The sequence below is a fragment of the Erythrolamprus reginae genome, chromosome 1 (assembly GCF_031021105.1).
Source record: "Erythrolamprus reginae isolate rEryReg1 chromosome 1, rEryReg1.hap1, whole genome shotgun sequence".
NCBI lineage: Eukaryota > Metazoa > Chordata > Lepidosauria > Squamata > Dipsadidae > Erythrolamprus > Erythrolamprus reginae.
Window position 1 is genome coordinate 133,383,155 of NC_091950.1, and position 15,989 is coordinate 133,399,143.

General features: G+C 43.9%; 1 protein-coding gene across 1 annotated transcript in view; it reads right to left on the reverse strand.

The window, feature by feature from the left end:
• The window catches only part of TSPAN4 (tetraspanin 4), a 952,022-nt gene extending 936,181 nt beyond the window's left edge, over nt 1-15,841 (reverse strand). Inside the window, exon 1 of the mRNA XM_070765236.1 lies at nt 15,682-15,841. The gene's annotated coding sequence lies outside the window, so the exon portion shown is untranslated. The remainder of the gene's footprint in view (nt 1-15,681) is intronic.
• Between the last annotated feature and the right edge of the window lie 148 nt (nt 15,842-15,989).

Sequence of the window (15,989 nt, forward strand, 5' to 3'; positions counted from 1 at the left end):
CCGCCAACAATGGGAGCTTCGTAGCACCCCCCCCCGAGCCCCCAACCCGGGTTTGGGGGGTGGTAGGAAGCTCCCATTGTTGGCGGAGACCTTTTAAAACACTCGCGCGGCTTCCAGGACTCGGTTTGGAAGCCGCGCGAGTGTTTTAAAAGGTCTCCGCCAACAATGGGAGCTTCGTAGCACCCCCCCCGAGCCCCCAACCCGGGTTTGGGGGGTGGTAGGAAGCTCCCATTGTTGGCGGAGACCTTTTAAAACACTCGCGCGGCTTCCAGGACTCGGTTTGGAAGCCGCGCGAGTGTTTTAAAAGGTCTCCGCCAACAATGGGAGCTTCCTAGCACCCCCCAAACCCGGGTTGGGGGCTCGGGGGTGTGCTAGCGAGCCTCCCATGTCGGCGGGGATGTTTTAAAACACCCGCGCGACTTTCCAATGAGTCCCGAAGACAACGCGTTTGTCTTCGGGACTCATTGGAAAGTCGCGCGGGTGTTTTAAAACATCCCCGCCGACATGGGAGGCTCGCTAGCACACCCCCGAACCCCCAACCCGGGTTTGGGGGTGTGCTAGCGAGCCCCTCATGTCGGCGGGGATGTTTTAAAACACCCGCGCGACTTTCCAATGAGTCCCGAAGACAACGCGTTTGTCTTCGGGACTCATTGGAAAGTCGCGCGGGTGTTTTAAAACATCCCCGCCGACATGGGAGGCTCGCTAGCACACCCCCGAACCCCCAACCCGGGTTTGGGGGTGTGCTAGCGAGCCCCTCATGTCGGCGGGGATGTTTTAAAACACCCGCGCGACTTTCCAATGAGTCCCGAAGACAACGCGTTTGTCTTCGGGACTCATTGGAAAGTCGCGCGGGTGTTTTAAAACATCCCCGCCGACATGGGAGGCTCGCTAGCACACCCCCGAACCCCCAACCCGGGTTTGGGGGTGTGCTAGCGAGCCCCTCATGTCGGCGGGGATGTTTTAAAACACCCGCGCGACTTTCCAATGAGTCCCGAAGACAACGCGTTTGTCTTCGGGACTCATTGGAAAGTCGCGCGGGTGTTTTAAAACATCCCCGCCGACATGGGAGGCTCGCTAGCACACCCCCGAACCCCCAACCCGGGTTTGGGGGTGTGCTAGCGAGCCCCTCATGTCGGCGGGGATGTTTTAAAACACCCGCGCGACTTTCCAATGAGTCCCGAAGACAACGCGTTTGTCTTCGGGACTCATTGGAAAGTCGCGCGGGTGTTTTAAAACATCCCCGCCGACATGGGAGGCTCGCTAGCACACCCCCGAACCCCCAACCCGGGTTTGGGGGTGTGCTAGCGAGCCCCTCATGTCGGCGGGGATGTTTTAAAACACCCGCGCCGCCCCCAATCTTAGGCTCCTCGCTAGCGCTGCGGAAGTAAAAACACCCTCTGCACATGCGCAGAGGGTGTTTTTACTTCCGCAGCGCTACTTCGCGAAAACCCGCTCGTTGCGGGGGGTCCTGGAACGGAACCCTCGCAAAGAGCGGGGGATCACTGTACACCATCCATGTCTCCAGCACTACAGCAAACAACTCCCAGTCTTCTCACTACACATTTAGAATACAATATTAATATAACTTCACAAATAGTCCCTGATTTGCAACAATTCATTTAAGGACCATTCAAATTTACAACATGCTGTGTCTGGTCCTTCACTTACGACTATTGAAGTGTCCCCCATGGGGATTTGATCACAACCTGGGCACTTGGCAACCAGCTCACATTTACAATGGTTGCAGCATCCCAGGCAGTAATGAAATGATCCTGATTCGCTCGTGCCTGTCAGTTGTCAGAGAGCCAGTCGCGAAGGGAGCACGAGGCTCCACCCATCTACCCGGACGCTGCCATTTGGGTTATTTTATCCTTTGCGCATGCACAGAATGATTTGGGCATGCAGAGGGTAAAAGAACCCAAATGGCGGTGTCCGGTGGGTGGGCGGAGCCTTGAACTCCTTCATGATCAGCTGTCCAATGACTCACAGGCACAAGCAAATCAGGAGCATTTCACCACTGATCCCAGGGTCATGTGATTGCCAATTGCAATTTCCCCATTGGCTTCTGTTAAGCAAAGTCAAGGAAGGGAGTCAGATTCCCTTAATAACTGTGAGATTTGTTTAATAGCCATGGCAAAAAAAGGATTGTAAAATCAGCAGTGGCTCCATTGCTTAATGATGGATGTTCCTGTGTCAATTGTGGTTGTTTAGTCAAAAACTACCTGTATATGTTACTGTGTAAAATTAAATCTCCTATGCTTAAATGGGACCTGCTCTCTAATTAAGATTCCTTAGGATTACCTCCTTAACAATACTTAAGTTTCTTTATGTGTTTTTTTTAAAACATTCATGAACAATGTGGTATTTTGCAAGACAGGTGCAATCCTGCGGGAGAATTACAGTACTTGGACTTGTGAATACTTCAATGCTAATGAACACGAACAGGAGGTGCTTTTATAATAAAGTGCCAATTCAATTCCCTCCTTTCAAAACCCAAAGAAAATTACTGGCCTTGGGAAGGCAAAGATAAAAACTACTTTCTTCATTAGCACTTCGATGTCATAAAAATCATGTCTCAACTATAGTATTTAACTTTTGTACAAAAAGAAGAAAGGTTTCTTCCCCCAATATAATTACCTGTATAAGAGCAAGGGATTCACATTTGCAGAGAAGAAATTACTGAAAATAAGGAAAACAGTGAGTGGGCACAAGACTGCAGACATCCCACTGAAAACTGTGGATGCTTTTGAAAATTAGCAATTAACTATTGCTTGGGAGAGGCTGCTTCCCGGGTGAATTCAACTGCTTTTCTAACAGCCAAATCCAACCAAAGTTTTCTTAGTGGTTGCACCTGTATTATAGACCGCCTTTCCTTGGAATTTAAATTGGCCTCTCCCTGGCTTCTTTTATGAAGAATTTTAAAAAGTTCTTTCTGTACTGAAGCTTTCCCTTCTGGGAATCCATAATTTTTAGGAGGGCTGACCAGGATTTTAAAATCATAGCTGTGGATTTTTTTTTTACTGTGTATTACTCGCTGTTATAACACTGCATATTATTTCAGAGAAATTTCCTTAACCCAGGGATGCTCAAACTTGGCAACTTTAAGACTTGTGGACTTCAACTCCCAGAATTCTCCAGCCAGCTGGCTGGAGAATTCTGGGAGTTGAAGGCCACAAGTCTTAAAGTTGACAAGTTTGAGGACCCCTGCCTTAAACTTTGTGAGCCGCCCCAACTCTGCGGAAAGGGGCGGCATACAAATCTAATTATTATTAATAATAATAATGATGATGATAATGATGATGATAATGATGATGATAATGATAATGATTCCGTGAAAGTGGTCCCAGTGGTACTTGGCACGCTGGGCGCAGTGCCAAAGGATCTCAGCGGACATTTGAAAACCATCAGAACTGACAAAATCTCCAGCTGTCAATTGCAAAAGGCTGCTTTACTGGGATAGGCAAACATAATTCGCTGCTACGTCACGCAGTCCTAGGTGCTTGGGAAGCGCCTGACTAGTGATGAAATATGAAATCCAGCATAGTGATCTCGTTTGCTGTGTTGTACTGACATAATAATAATAATAATAATAATAATAATAATAATAATAATAATAACCTAAACAGAACGACAATCACAGGTGGGCTGAAAATTAGTGGGAGCTTCCGATTTCCAATAGGCTTCCCGAGAGAGTTTTCCTCCTTCTGTCCTTCTTTCTCTTCCTTTCTCCCTTCTTCTTTTCCTCCCTGCTGCCCCCTCCCTCCCTTATTTCCTTTCTTCTCTTTCCTCCGTATTTCTCTTTTCCTTTCTTCCTTCCCCATTTCTTCTTTCCCTTCTGGTTTTCATTCCTTTTCCTTACTTTCTTCTCTTCATCCTAACTTCTCCCTCTTTCTCCCTTCTTCCCTCCTCCTTCCTTCCTCCCCTTCCTTTATTAATTAAATTAATTATTTATTCTGCTCTGGATTCTGTCACAAACATATGTATAACTATGTTTATGCCATAGTGTACATGTGGATTACCCACATTTATGCAAAGGAGAAAAATCTGCAGAACATCTTATTCCTAGATCTGGCAATCCTAGATTGACAGAAATTGTTTTGCAAGTAGAGATACTGTGCATCAGGTCAATGATCCATGTTTTTTTTAAAAAATCACAGAAAATGCATTAACGCAAATTGTGCATCTAGGAGCAATTATTTATACATAGGGTAGTATAATCATTTGAACAGGTCTCATGTCAGGGTCAAGGGAAATTTTATTTTCGGTAAAAGCCAGCACTTTAAAATATAAAAGTCTTGCAAAGCTATCAGGGATAATAACAAGAAGAACAAACATGAACATTTTCTCCCTAATTTTATTACAAGAAAAAACTAATTCAACAAAACCAACAAACTGAAATAGCTTCAAAACCACAAAGAACACCTGGTCTCTAATTGCCTGTCCCAAAAATCTACCATTTTGACTTGCCTATTCTTCACAGTCTATTTTTCCCATAGCCAACATTCCTAATATGCCACCTTGCCCCTCATTTTGTTTACTGTCCAGCTCTTCTTTTCCAAACCAAAGATCCAACCACGATCAATTCTCCCAGCTTCAAAACAACCTAAGACACACAGCAGCAATGAGAATGTGACAGACTAGGAAATCCTAGTGACTATTGTCTCAAAAAATGGTGACGTACTGTATATGCCTCAATATGTAGATATACAACCATCTGATATAATACTCTCTGATGTTTCCAAATATTACTAACCTCATGGCTTGCTTGTATGCTTGAAAGCAAGAGAGTCTGGGCTCCTATTGAATTAAACAGAGCTCTTCTTAAAGTTCAAACTCTTCATAACTGCAACATATCTTCGCAAAGTACATAACAGGCCATCATTCTCAATTCCAAACCCTCATGGAAGGGCCTAGCCCAGAAATGGAACAATATGGCTTTAACCCATGAGTTCTTCTACTTTTCCCCAACAAGTCTAGACACTTATGCAATTTTTTGGGGGTAGGGAGAGAATTGTACTTTGGATATTCATGCGTACTCCAAAACTACTCTTTACTTTCTATTTTCAGACACATTTTCTCCTCCAGGATTCTTACAAGAAACAAGTGTAGTAGTACCAGTAGCAAGCAGTGTCAATGGACTAAAGGTACAGAATTCCCATACATTACCTCGGTTTCTGGACCCCTGAGCATTTTTAAACCAATTCCCTATTGAGCAGCAAATACGGTAACTTAGAACAAATTTCACACACACTCAGGTTCTACAACTGTTACAAGTCCATTCTCAACTCACTTGGGATGTGTCATCTTGAAACATCATCTTGTTTCATCTTGTATCCATCTTTTGGGGATAGTAATAATAGAAAACCCTGAATGGAGATGATTGCAATGCTGTCTATTACAGGAGGCTACAAAACTACGCTAAAAGTAACTCTTCATAGTACAGGTACACACTTGGAGAGAAATAAAGAAAGGTATCAGCTGTCATAGTTTGTTAAAAACCAGAGCAAACATACCAAAATAGTCCCCCTTCCTCTATTTTCCCCACAACAACTACTCTGTGTGGTGGTTTGGGTTAAGGGAGTGACTGGTCCAAGGTCACCCAGATGGTTTTTATGACGAAGGCAGAACTGGAACTCACCATCTCCTGGTTTCTAGATTGGTGCCTAGTAAAATGAATAGAAATTGCCTAGTACAGGGGTGTCAAACTCACAGCATCACAGGGTCATCATGTTACGTTATGACTTTTTTCCCCTTCGCTAAACCGGATGTGGGCATGGCCAGAATGACACATCCAGCCTAAGGATCACAACTTTTGACAGCCCTGGCCCAGTAGGGAGAGAATGCTCGGTCTCAATGCATTACATATTCCCAGTGTATCCATTTATTTAGTTTTTAAAAGTACAATGCTGTTTCCCACAAAAAAATATAATAGCAAAATTAAATGTCTCCTGTTTTGTGAAGGTAGCACAAATGTCATACAAATATGCTTTAAATACCTTAAAGGCATATGTGAGGTCATTATTTTCAGACCTTTTGCTCCAGGTATTGCAGAACAATGTGACAGTCCAACAATAAATGACTAGACATAAGGAATTGAATCAAGACTGCATATCCAAGTCTTGCATGTTAATGACTGCACATTTTTACCTACAAACAACATGAATAATTGTTAAGATCTCAAAAGAGATATTCACTGAATGTGAAACTAATTGGGATGCTTGTCTAAAATATATGTTAAAATCTTATGTTTGCACGGTCCTGCTCTTTTTAAAAGAGGGCCTACCCTCTTAGAAGTTACACCAAAGAATCACACAAAAAATAAAGTTGAAATATGCAACAAAATCCAAATTTTTATCCACCTGGATGCCATCTGATTCTCATTCTTGGAACCACTGGATCTGCAAAGGTGGAAAAGAACATTCTTTCTAAACTACTGCTAACAGAAGACAGAACTAAAAATATATCAAACTCTATAGAAAAGTCAAATATACTTTGCAAATATAGAGGCAATAGGTAGTCCTCAGCTTGCAACCATAAAAAAGCCCAGCATTTTGATCATATGTTATGCCAGTCATTAAGCAGGTCATCATGTAACTGACCTGATTTATTACTTTTTTTTTGGAGTGGTCTTTAAGCAAACCTTTTGTGGAACACTGAAAACAGCCATAAATGTGGACTGGTGGCTGAGTGCCCAAAATGGAATCAGGTGACCATAGAAGGGGGAGTCAGAAGTTCAAATCAGTCATAAGTACCTTTGGAGGGGGTGTCCATTGTAAGTTCAAATTCTGAGAGAGTGGTCATAAATTGGGAACTACCTTTTCAGCATGAGGAGCTAGGGAAGGGACTAGTTCTGAACTGCCCTATTGCCTTTAGGAATGAAAATGTGAGCTGAATAAAAACTAGAAAAGCTATCTAATCCTCCCTGCTTTAAGAACATTTCATGTAGTTCTCTAAATAACCATATAAACTTTTTCCATCGATTAAAAAAGTTGGAACTTGTAGGCCTTCAAATAAATCATGACCTCATATGCAGGTTTCTGCAAGGCCCACTTATAGGCCTATTTCTAAAAATGTTTATTCAAAAGTCATCTCTCTTCGGTTTAATGGTGCTTACTTTTATGTAAGCAAAAAGAAAATTTTAATCTAATGTCATACAAAGGGAAATTGCATCAGAATGGGGCTAGATGCGGTTATATCTGCATGAATTTTTCCTTCAATTCCTATTTTCTTTGGAAGCATCAACTACTGAATATCTGTAGTTCCTGCACACTTCTTCCATTGAGCTTCTTATTTTCCCCCTGGTTTATTCCTAATGCACATTTCATGCTGAGATAAGCATTACAGCTATTCCATGAATAAAAGATTATAGAAAAGGCTGCATTTTGAAAGAAGAAGAGGCGCTGCACCGAACTCCATTCAGGATGGCAGAAATAGCTGCTGGATCCTACATCTGAGTGTGCTGCCATTGTAACATGCACAGTTCTTAGTGTACTCCAAAGATTTTGCTTTATTCTGTCAATCACAACCAGATCTGATGCAATCCAAAGCTACTGCTGGTCAAATAAAACTACGTAATAAGGAATTTAAATAAATGTGGAACACCATAGTAATTTGATGAACATATGTAATAAGGTTTATTTAGGTTGTGGCCATTTGATGTGCTGAACCACAAATTAGTCAAGTACACTTTGGGCTAGTATGTTGTGTGAATCCATATTGTTTATTGTTCACAGAATATTCATACAAACCAGGTGGGGGTTCCAATTTAGCGACGCTACCGGTGTTCATGCGCACAGTTCCAGGTGACCAGAGGATATGCCCGGCAGGCGCACACATGCATTGGAGCAAGATTTGGCCTCTGCACATGCGCAGGAAGCAAATTTGGCAAGAAGACGCATGGGTACACGTGATTTCGGTCATGTTTTTGCTTCTGCGCATATGCCGATAATCGCCGAAATCTTATGCGCACATCCTCTTGCAAGATTTTGCTTCCTGCACATGCACAAAAGCCAAATCTCAGTCTCATGTGCGCACGCCCCCCACTGGTCACCCGGAGCTGCGCGTGCAGCTCCATGTCTTCTATTGGTGCACCGTTTCCCCTCCCCCCATCCAAGTAGGAACCCAATACTGATACAAACCCAAAAAAGTGGATTAAGTAAAATATGTTTCTGCTCAAATAATGGTAGACCTTTTAGGCTACAATTCAGGAAACGCTTACCTTGTCACAGATACAGTACTCCCCCAAACAAGAAACATTTATTAAATTTTCCTTCCATCTAGGCCACTCCTATAATAACACCCAACTCAGCGGCAAAAGTGAGGCTGGGTCTCAAGTAGAAGTCAAGGCCTCAATTGCTGCTTCTATGCCACCTTGTGGTTCCCCATGTGCAGAATGGGAATGGTGGGATCGCTCCACAGCTCAGCACTCCCCAGGATCTGCAGTGTGCTACTTATCTTCAGGCAGTATTCTCTTTCTAATGAAAAGGCCACTGCAGTATCTCTGAGGTAATCCAGGTTGCATGAGGCCTTTGTTCTTGAAGCAGCCTCTTCTGCAGCCAACAAATGTGTGAAAGGACAACACATTCTCCTGTTGTTTTTGAAAGTTCCAGAAGTCTCAAACCCATTCTTGCAAGGTAACCATAACCTCCAAAAATCACCAGATAACAGATTATGCTTTTGAGAGTAATTGTTGCTGGTCATTCAAAACATGGCATGTTACCTTGGACAAGTGTCGTCGTCATCATCATTATTATCATTATCATTATTATTATTATTTATTAGATTTGTATGCCGCCCCTCTCCGGAGACTCGGAGAGGCTCACAACAATAAACATAGTACAAATCCAATACTTAAAAATAGTTTAAAACCCTTAATATAAAAACAGTCATACATCCCAGACAAAACCATGCATAAAACGAAACTGCCCGGGGAATCAATTTCCCCATGCCTGATGGCAGAGGTGGGTTTTAAGGAATTTGAGAAAGGCAAGGAGGTGAGGGCAGTCCTAATCTCCAGTTGGAGATGATTCCAGAGGGTCGGGGCCGCCAGAGATAAGGCTCTTCCCCTGGGTCCCGCCAGAAGACATTGTTTCGTCAACGGGACCCAGAAAAGGCCAACTTTTTGGGACCTAACCGGTCGCTGGGATTCATGCAGCATGGGTCCACCATCACTGGTTTAATTAAATAAGGCAAGCAAGCATGAAAACAGTCTTAAAGTGAATGCAGCAATTTGCTATTGACCCAACATACGAGTTTTGTTTATATATGTAATTCTCAAGAAACCATTTGCCACTCCAAATTATTGAAATATGAATGTACTTTCAATGTATAATATTCTTCTAGTCTATAAAATTCCTACACAGTCAAGTAAATAGCATCCATATAATGTTATATTTTCTAAATACCAGCATGCTAACTATTTCAACCATAATTATCTGGTACACCCAGAGAGAAAAGATAAAATATATATATTTTCAAATCAAATTTGCTAAACTGGTAGCTAAAAGAATTCAATACCTCAGATAGTTAAGATGATTTTCAACTGTGAACTGTAGACTATCAATTAGCATTTTCTAAGTAAGACATTTAGTCCCCGAAGAAAAAATATTTTAACTACACCTTATTATCAAACAATCTAACAAGACCTTAAATTTATTGATCAATGATCCTCATAAAACGGATACATATTAATGTTTCTAAAATTAATTATTTGCAGGGCATATGATTGTAATATCCCAGGCATGTTTAAATTCAGTTACAGATACTTTATTATATCTGTAACTGAATTTAAACATGCCTGGGATAAACATATATCCATCCTAAGATAAAATACAAGAAATAGTATAAGGGCAGACTATATGGACCATGAGGTCTTTATCTGCCCTCAATCTTCTATGTTTCTATGTTTCTATCTGATTTTGACAATGATGATGGCATTAGTGAAAACCACTGAAATATGAGTGAAGTACACTTTTTTGACCCATAGAACAAAAAAGTTGATTAAGTTTCTTCTGAGACCACCATAGTTTTCAAGTAGACTACAAACAAGGTTGAAACAGAAATGCTGGCACGGGAATTTTAGTTATTTGCAAAAACCTGAGGGGGAAAAACACAATGCTGGCAATATTCATAAATCAGTGGGAGAACATTTAAATCTACCCAAACACTCTGCTCCTAAATTGTATGTTGTCATTGCCCAACAACTAGATTTGAAAAGTAAATCTCTAGCATAAAGTAGTCAAATTAGAACTATTTTTGTTTAAACACAGAGTTAGAGTTAAATGTAGACAATTTCTTGTCTTAATAAAGATATTCATGTGATGAAATGTGCACCTGCAGCAACTGGGGAGGAGTATTTTGCCAGCGCAAAGTCTTTACAGAAAGAGGCCCAGATTATGAAACAGTTCAGGTTCTGAGCTGAATGGGAGAAGCAGGAAGAGGTTTAGGGTAATTACATCCTATAGTTATGAGCCTCAGTGGTGCAGTGGTCAGAGTGTGGTACTGCAGGCTATGTCTCCTGTTCTGTCTGGGTTTTCCCAGACCTCCACACCCACTGAAAAAACAGCCAGACACTCTGGTAAAATCCAAAAGTATTTTATAGCAGGAAAAAATAAGCACAAAGGAAAACCTGTCTTCACAGCAGACAGGTTACAATACGTTACAACAGGGTCCTGATGTCCAGTCAATTTCACAAGCTTCTTGCTGGCACACCCCCCCAAGGTTTCAATAGTCCAAGGCACAAACCAGGATTGTAGCCACCAAAGTTCACAGACAGGTCTCACGAATCTCCAAGATAAAACTCCACAAGCCAGGAAGGGTGGGACCGCCTTTTATCCTTTCCCAAGCACCACACCCAAACCCAGCTGTGACCTCTAATGCTGGAAATACCTAGCCAATTGAGTTCGTCTCTGATTAGCTCTCCTTTGTCGCATATCTATGATGTCATGAGCATCTTCCCCCAGGGAATCCAGGCTGCTTGCTGGGGAGAGCTCCCCCTGGTGGAACTCTGGCTGTCCTTCTTCTTCAGCCTGGGATTCCGCTTCCTCGTCAGTCTGCACCTCCTGGTCCTCAGCCTCTCCCTCTGAGCTGGAAGCCGACAGCAAATCAGCCATTCCCGGAGGGGTCCCAGGCTGAACCACAACATCTCCTAACTGCTAGCTGCCTGTAATCTGGCACTTCAAATCCCTCCAGGCTCAAGGTTGACTCAGCCTTCCATGCTTCCAAGGATGAGGACCCAGATTGTTGGGGTGGGAGGGTTCAATATGCTGACTCTGAAAACCGCTTAGAGAGAGTTGTAAAGCATTGTACAGCAGTATGTAAGCTTAGCAATTTGGTTGCAAACGTTTCGTCCCAATTCAAGGATGCATCATGATAGCAGTGTTCCAATACTTGAGAGGATGCCACAGAGAGGAGGGTATCAGGCTGTATGGCACCAGAAAGCCAAACAAGGAGTAATGGATGGAAGCTGACCAAGGAGAAATTCAACCTGGAAATGAGGAGAAACCAGTGGAACAGCTTGCCAGCAGAGGTTGTGACAGCTCCAACACTTGAGGCTTTCAAAGGGAGATTGAACTGTCATCTGTCACAAATGGTGTAGGAACTCCTGCTTGAGCAGGGGATTGGACTAGATGACCACCTACAAGGTCCAACTCTAAGAATGAATCTAAATCTAAAATCAGTGTTCTTTGGATTGGATTGTCTGGGAGAGTACTCGCTTTTAAATACTTTCCTGAGTCCTGGTCTGATTTCAGGTTGTATAATTGGCTAGCTGCAGTTGTAGTCTTGGTTTTAAGTACCATGTCTGTGGTGTAAATTAGTGCTCAGTGGGCTATTCTGTATTGTTCCCTATTTTTTTTCTATTTCTACAAGGTCTGGGTACTGATATACCAAGAGTACTGATATTTCTTTCACTACTTTGCTTACACTGAGATCAATATTGTAAGAACCAGAATCAATGATACATTAATATATATTTGTCATACACCTCCCTGTTACTTTTAATTTATGTACTAATTGCCACTTATGTAGCAGTATTATATACAGCTGCTAGAGGCAGTAGCTGGGTTGGCGGTGGAGTTCCCCAGGCTTATGGTGCTGGGAGACTTCAATTTGCTGTCACTTGGTGATCCCTCTGATGTGGCTCAGGAGTTCATGGCTTCCATGACAACCATGGACCTGACCCACGTAGTTCAGGGTCCGACTCATGGGGGGGGTGCACACTTGACCTGGTGTTCCTCTCGAGGCAGTGGATAGATGATCTGGAATTAAGGAGTATAGATTCTTTTCCCTTGTCATGTTCAAATAATTTCCTACTGAGGTTAGGCTTTAGGATGCTACTCCCCCATCACAGGAAGACAGAGCCAATTAAGTGGTTCTATCCCAGATGCCTAATGGACCCTGAAAAGTTCCAAAAGGAGCTTGGGGTGATACTGAACTCTCTTGTCCACAATCCGGGTGAGTCCCTGGTGATTGCCTGGAATAGGGCAGCATTGGGGGCACTGGACCAGATTGTGTCTTTGCCACCTCTCCACAGTGATGGATCCAGGAAAGCTCCTTGGTTTACTGAGGAGCTCCGGGAGATGAAGCGCCAGAAGAGATGTCTAGAACAACACTTGAGGACCAGTAACTCCAAGTCTGACTGGACACTTTTAAAGGTTGTGGGAAGGACTCCTCATTCAAGAACACATTAACTAAAGCCTAAAACCAGCCTTGTGTCACCTCCCTGCTGCCTGAAATTAACCAGGAGGGGCAGAGGTCCAAGAAACAAGTTGAGGAACTCATCGCTCCCACAGCCTTGTCTACTTACTCAGTTGTCACAGGCTCAAATTCATCCCATATAATAGGATTAAGACCTGTTCCTGTCATCTAGGTCGAAATTGCTCAATCTGAGTCCAGGTCCGTCCGAATCTGCATGATTTTATCAGATAGAAACTGAGCAAATTCCTCAGCTCTACCCCACAGGGGCTCCTCTGCTCCCCATACATTAAGGAGGGATTAAGTAACCCTAAATAGGGCAGCTGGGAGTGAATCAGTGGATGCAGTAAGTGCGGCAAAATGTGAGCATTTTGCTGTCTGTATCTCCACTAAATAAGTCCTAATAAAGGCTCTTAAAGGATGTGGTGGTGAGACCCCACCTCAAGAAGCCTTGTCTGGATCCAGCAGAATTAAAGAACTTTTGTCCAGTCTCCAACCTTCCCTTTGTGGGAAAGGTTGAGAAAGTGTTGGCACTTCAACTCCTATGGTCATTGGATGAAACAGATTATCTGGACTCTTGTCAATCTGGCTTCAGAGCTGGCTATAGCCGGGAAACTGCTTTGGTTACGCTGATGGATGATCTCTGGAATGCCTGAGATAGGGGTCATTCCTCTATCTTGCTGCTACTTGACTTCTCAGCGGCTTTCAACACCATTGACAGGGGTGGGCTACTGCCTGGATGGGGGGGAACGCAGTGGGGTAACGAAAATGGAGCTTAATTCCAGACACCCAATTTGCACTGAAAGATGTTGAAAGAAAATGCAGAGCATCCTGCATAAGCCACACCCACAGTGTGGTAGTAAACTTTTTGGTAGCCCTTCACTGACCATTGACCATGGTATCCTTCTGGGATGACTCAGGGAGCTATGGTAGGGAGCTAATAGAGTTGTGCATGCTTCAGATTTAAAGTCACCAAGGTTACCAAAAAGATGTTTGGGATAGGCTGAAGGAAGGACATTTTTGGATGGATTTCTAACCTATGGTCATTAGGAGATCTTTGAGTTCATCATAATCACTACTTAAGGCCTCTTATATTGTTCAAATCTTCTCCCGTTCCCCATGATTTATAACTCCACCCCATTCCAACTTTATCACTGGACCACAATCCTCCTAAAGGTAGAAGTTTCTGTTTTAAACGCAAGTGTGAATAACTCCCAGCTGTTGGAAAGAAAGTAGTCTAGACTCTAGAGAGCTTTTTCAGCACATCTGGCCCAGAGTGAGCGAGCCAAAATCACGCTAAAATCAAATAGGCCACACCCAGTTGCTTCAGCCAAACTCACAAGGGCAGAAAAGTTCGAGTCTTGTGACAATCAACAACGGTCCGCACTGTGAGGGGAGCCTATTCATTGGATTTATAGGAACGCGGAGTAAACTAGGCATACGTAATCCGCCCCCCCCCCCCGTTTACTTTCACCAGCGCTCAACATCCTCAGCGCACTTTTCACACCGCGCGCCGCCTTTTAAGTTTCCGCGGGGCGATCTCCGCTCGCCTAACCATCCCTTCCTTCCGAAACGCCTCATAACATTTGCACGAAGGAGGCCGAAGCACATCGAAATACTCGGAAGCAAGGGCAGCATCCTCGCACTTGTTTTGTCCCCCCCCCCCGACGGACAGCCTTAAAAATCAGAGCGAGGTCCGACCAATTGAGCAAAACGGGACTTGCTCCCTCTTGTAAGCGCGCCCGCCGATTTCAATCGGGTGGGTTTATACTCGCCTCCCAAAATGTAAACGTCTCCCCTCAAAGGCCGTACGCTTATTATTGATTTATTCATTCATTCCATTTGTCTGCCGCCCGCAACTCCCTAAGGACTCTGCAGCCTTCTCGGGGTGTAAAACCTACTGACACAAACACACACGGGGTTTACACCTCTGAAGAAAAAGGGGCGCGGGATGTAACCAAATAAAAACAGCAGCTGATTTGCCTCAGTCAAGCCGAGGAGGCGGGAAAGCTTTTCAAGACTGGAGAAATTAAACGGGGGAGGACCACCACATCTATACCGGGCAAGTTTTCGCGCGACGCTGACACAGTCACCGGCTCAAGGCAGGCAAATGCCTCCTTTCTTTCGGCAATGAAAAACGACGAGCCTAGGAAGAACGCGACAGGGGGGAGGGATCACCGCTTGCTCCTCACTAACTCGGTCTCCCAAGTTAAAAAGGAAGGAAGGTTCGGTATTATTCTTAATTTAATGTATTTAATTTATTAAGTTTATAAGGCGCCCTACTCCAAAATGGACTCGGGACCCAAATTAAGCACGTTCATCATCATCATCATCATCATCATCATCATCATCATATCATTATTATTATTATTATTATTATTATTATTATTATTATTATTATTATTATTATTATACCAGCACCGGGTTTCCATTTATTATTATTATTATTTATTAGATTTGTATGCCGCCCCTCTACGAAGACTCGGAGCGGCATACAAATTTAGAGTTTCCCTCTCGAGATTTTTTTTAAAAAAACGCCCGGCGTGACATCGCAGTCACCTCTCCCGCATCTTTTCCCCGCGCAATGCAAAAGCGCAAATCTCTACTTTAACTCGAGCGGTTTGGAAGGGCAAATGCGAGAAGAAATCACTCGGAACAAGCCAACCGGCCTCCTGCGTAACATCGCGGGCAGACCGACCAGCCCAGCAAGCGGCTGGTTTCCTATCCGCTGCCTCCCCTCAGCTGATTTTCTTTAGTCTTAGCGTTGCTCCATTCAACAAGGGGGGGGGGGAAACTTAGCGGGGCTCAATGGCAACACCACCAGTTGCGCTTTCCAGTTTGCGGAGCAGGTCAGCGGAGCGGGGAGACGACGAGCCTTTGCATCCGAACTCTCCCCGTTGGAGGGGGGGAAAAACTCTCGGCAACAAGTGTCGTCCAAACAGCACCGCGGCGACGCCAGAAAAAGAAGAAGAAACGGGGGAAACATACCTTGGCCGCCTCGCCGCTGCTCCCGACGAGCCCCGGAGCTCAGCCGCTGCCTTTAAAAATTCGGCGCTCCGCCACCCGAACGCACCAGGCAGATAAAATACTCGGCGCGCAGCGCACGAGAATCGCGAAGCTGTGAAGGGAACGCAGTTATCTTGAGCCAACCGCGGTGCCGTACCTTTCGGGACGTACCATGTTTTATACTCGGGGTGGGATCGATTGGGATTTTTTTAAAAAAGCGGTGGGATTTTTTTTTTACGCTTGTCAAAGATCACGTTGATGTCTATGGGCACACGCGCCTGTATTCTATT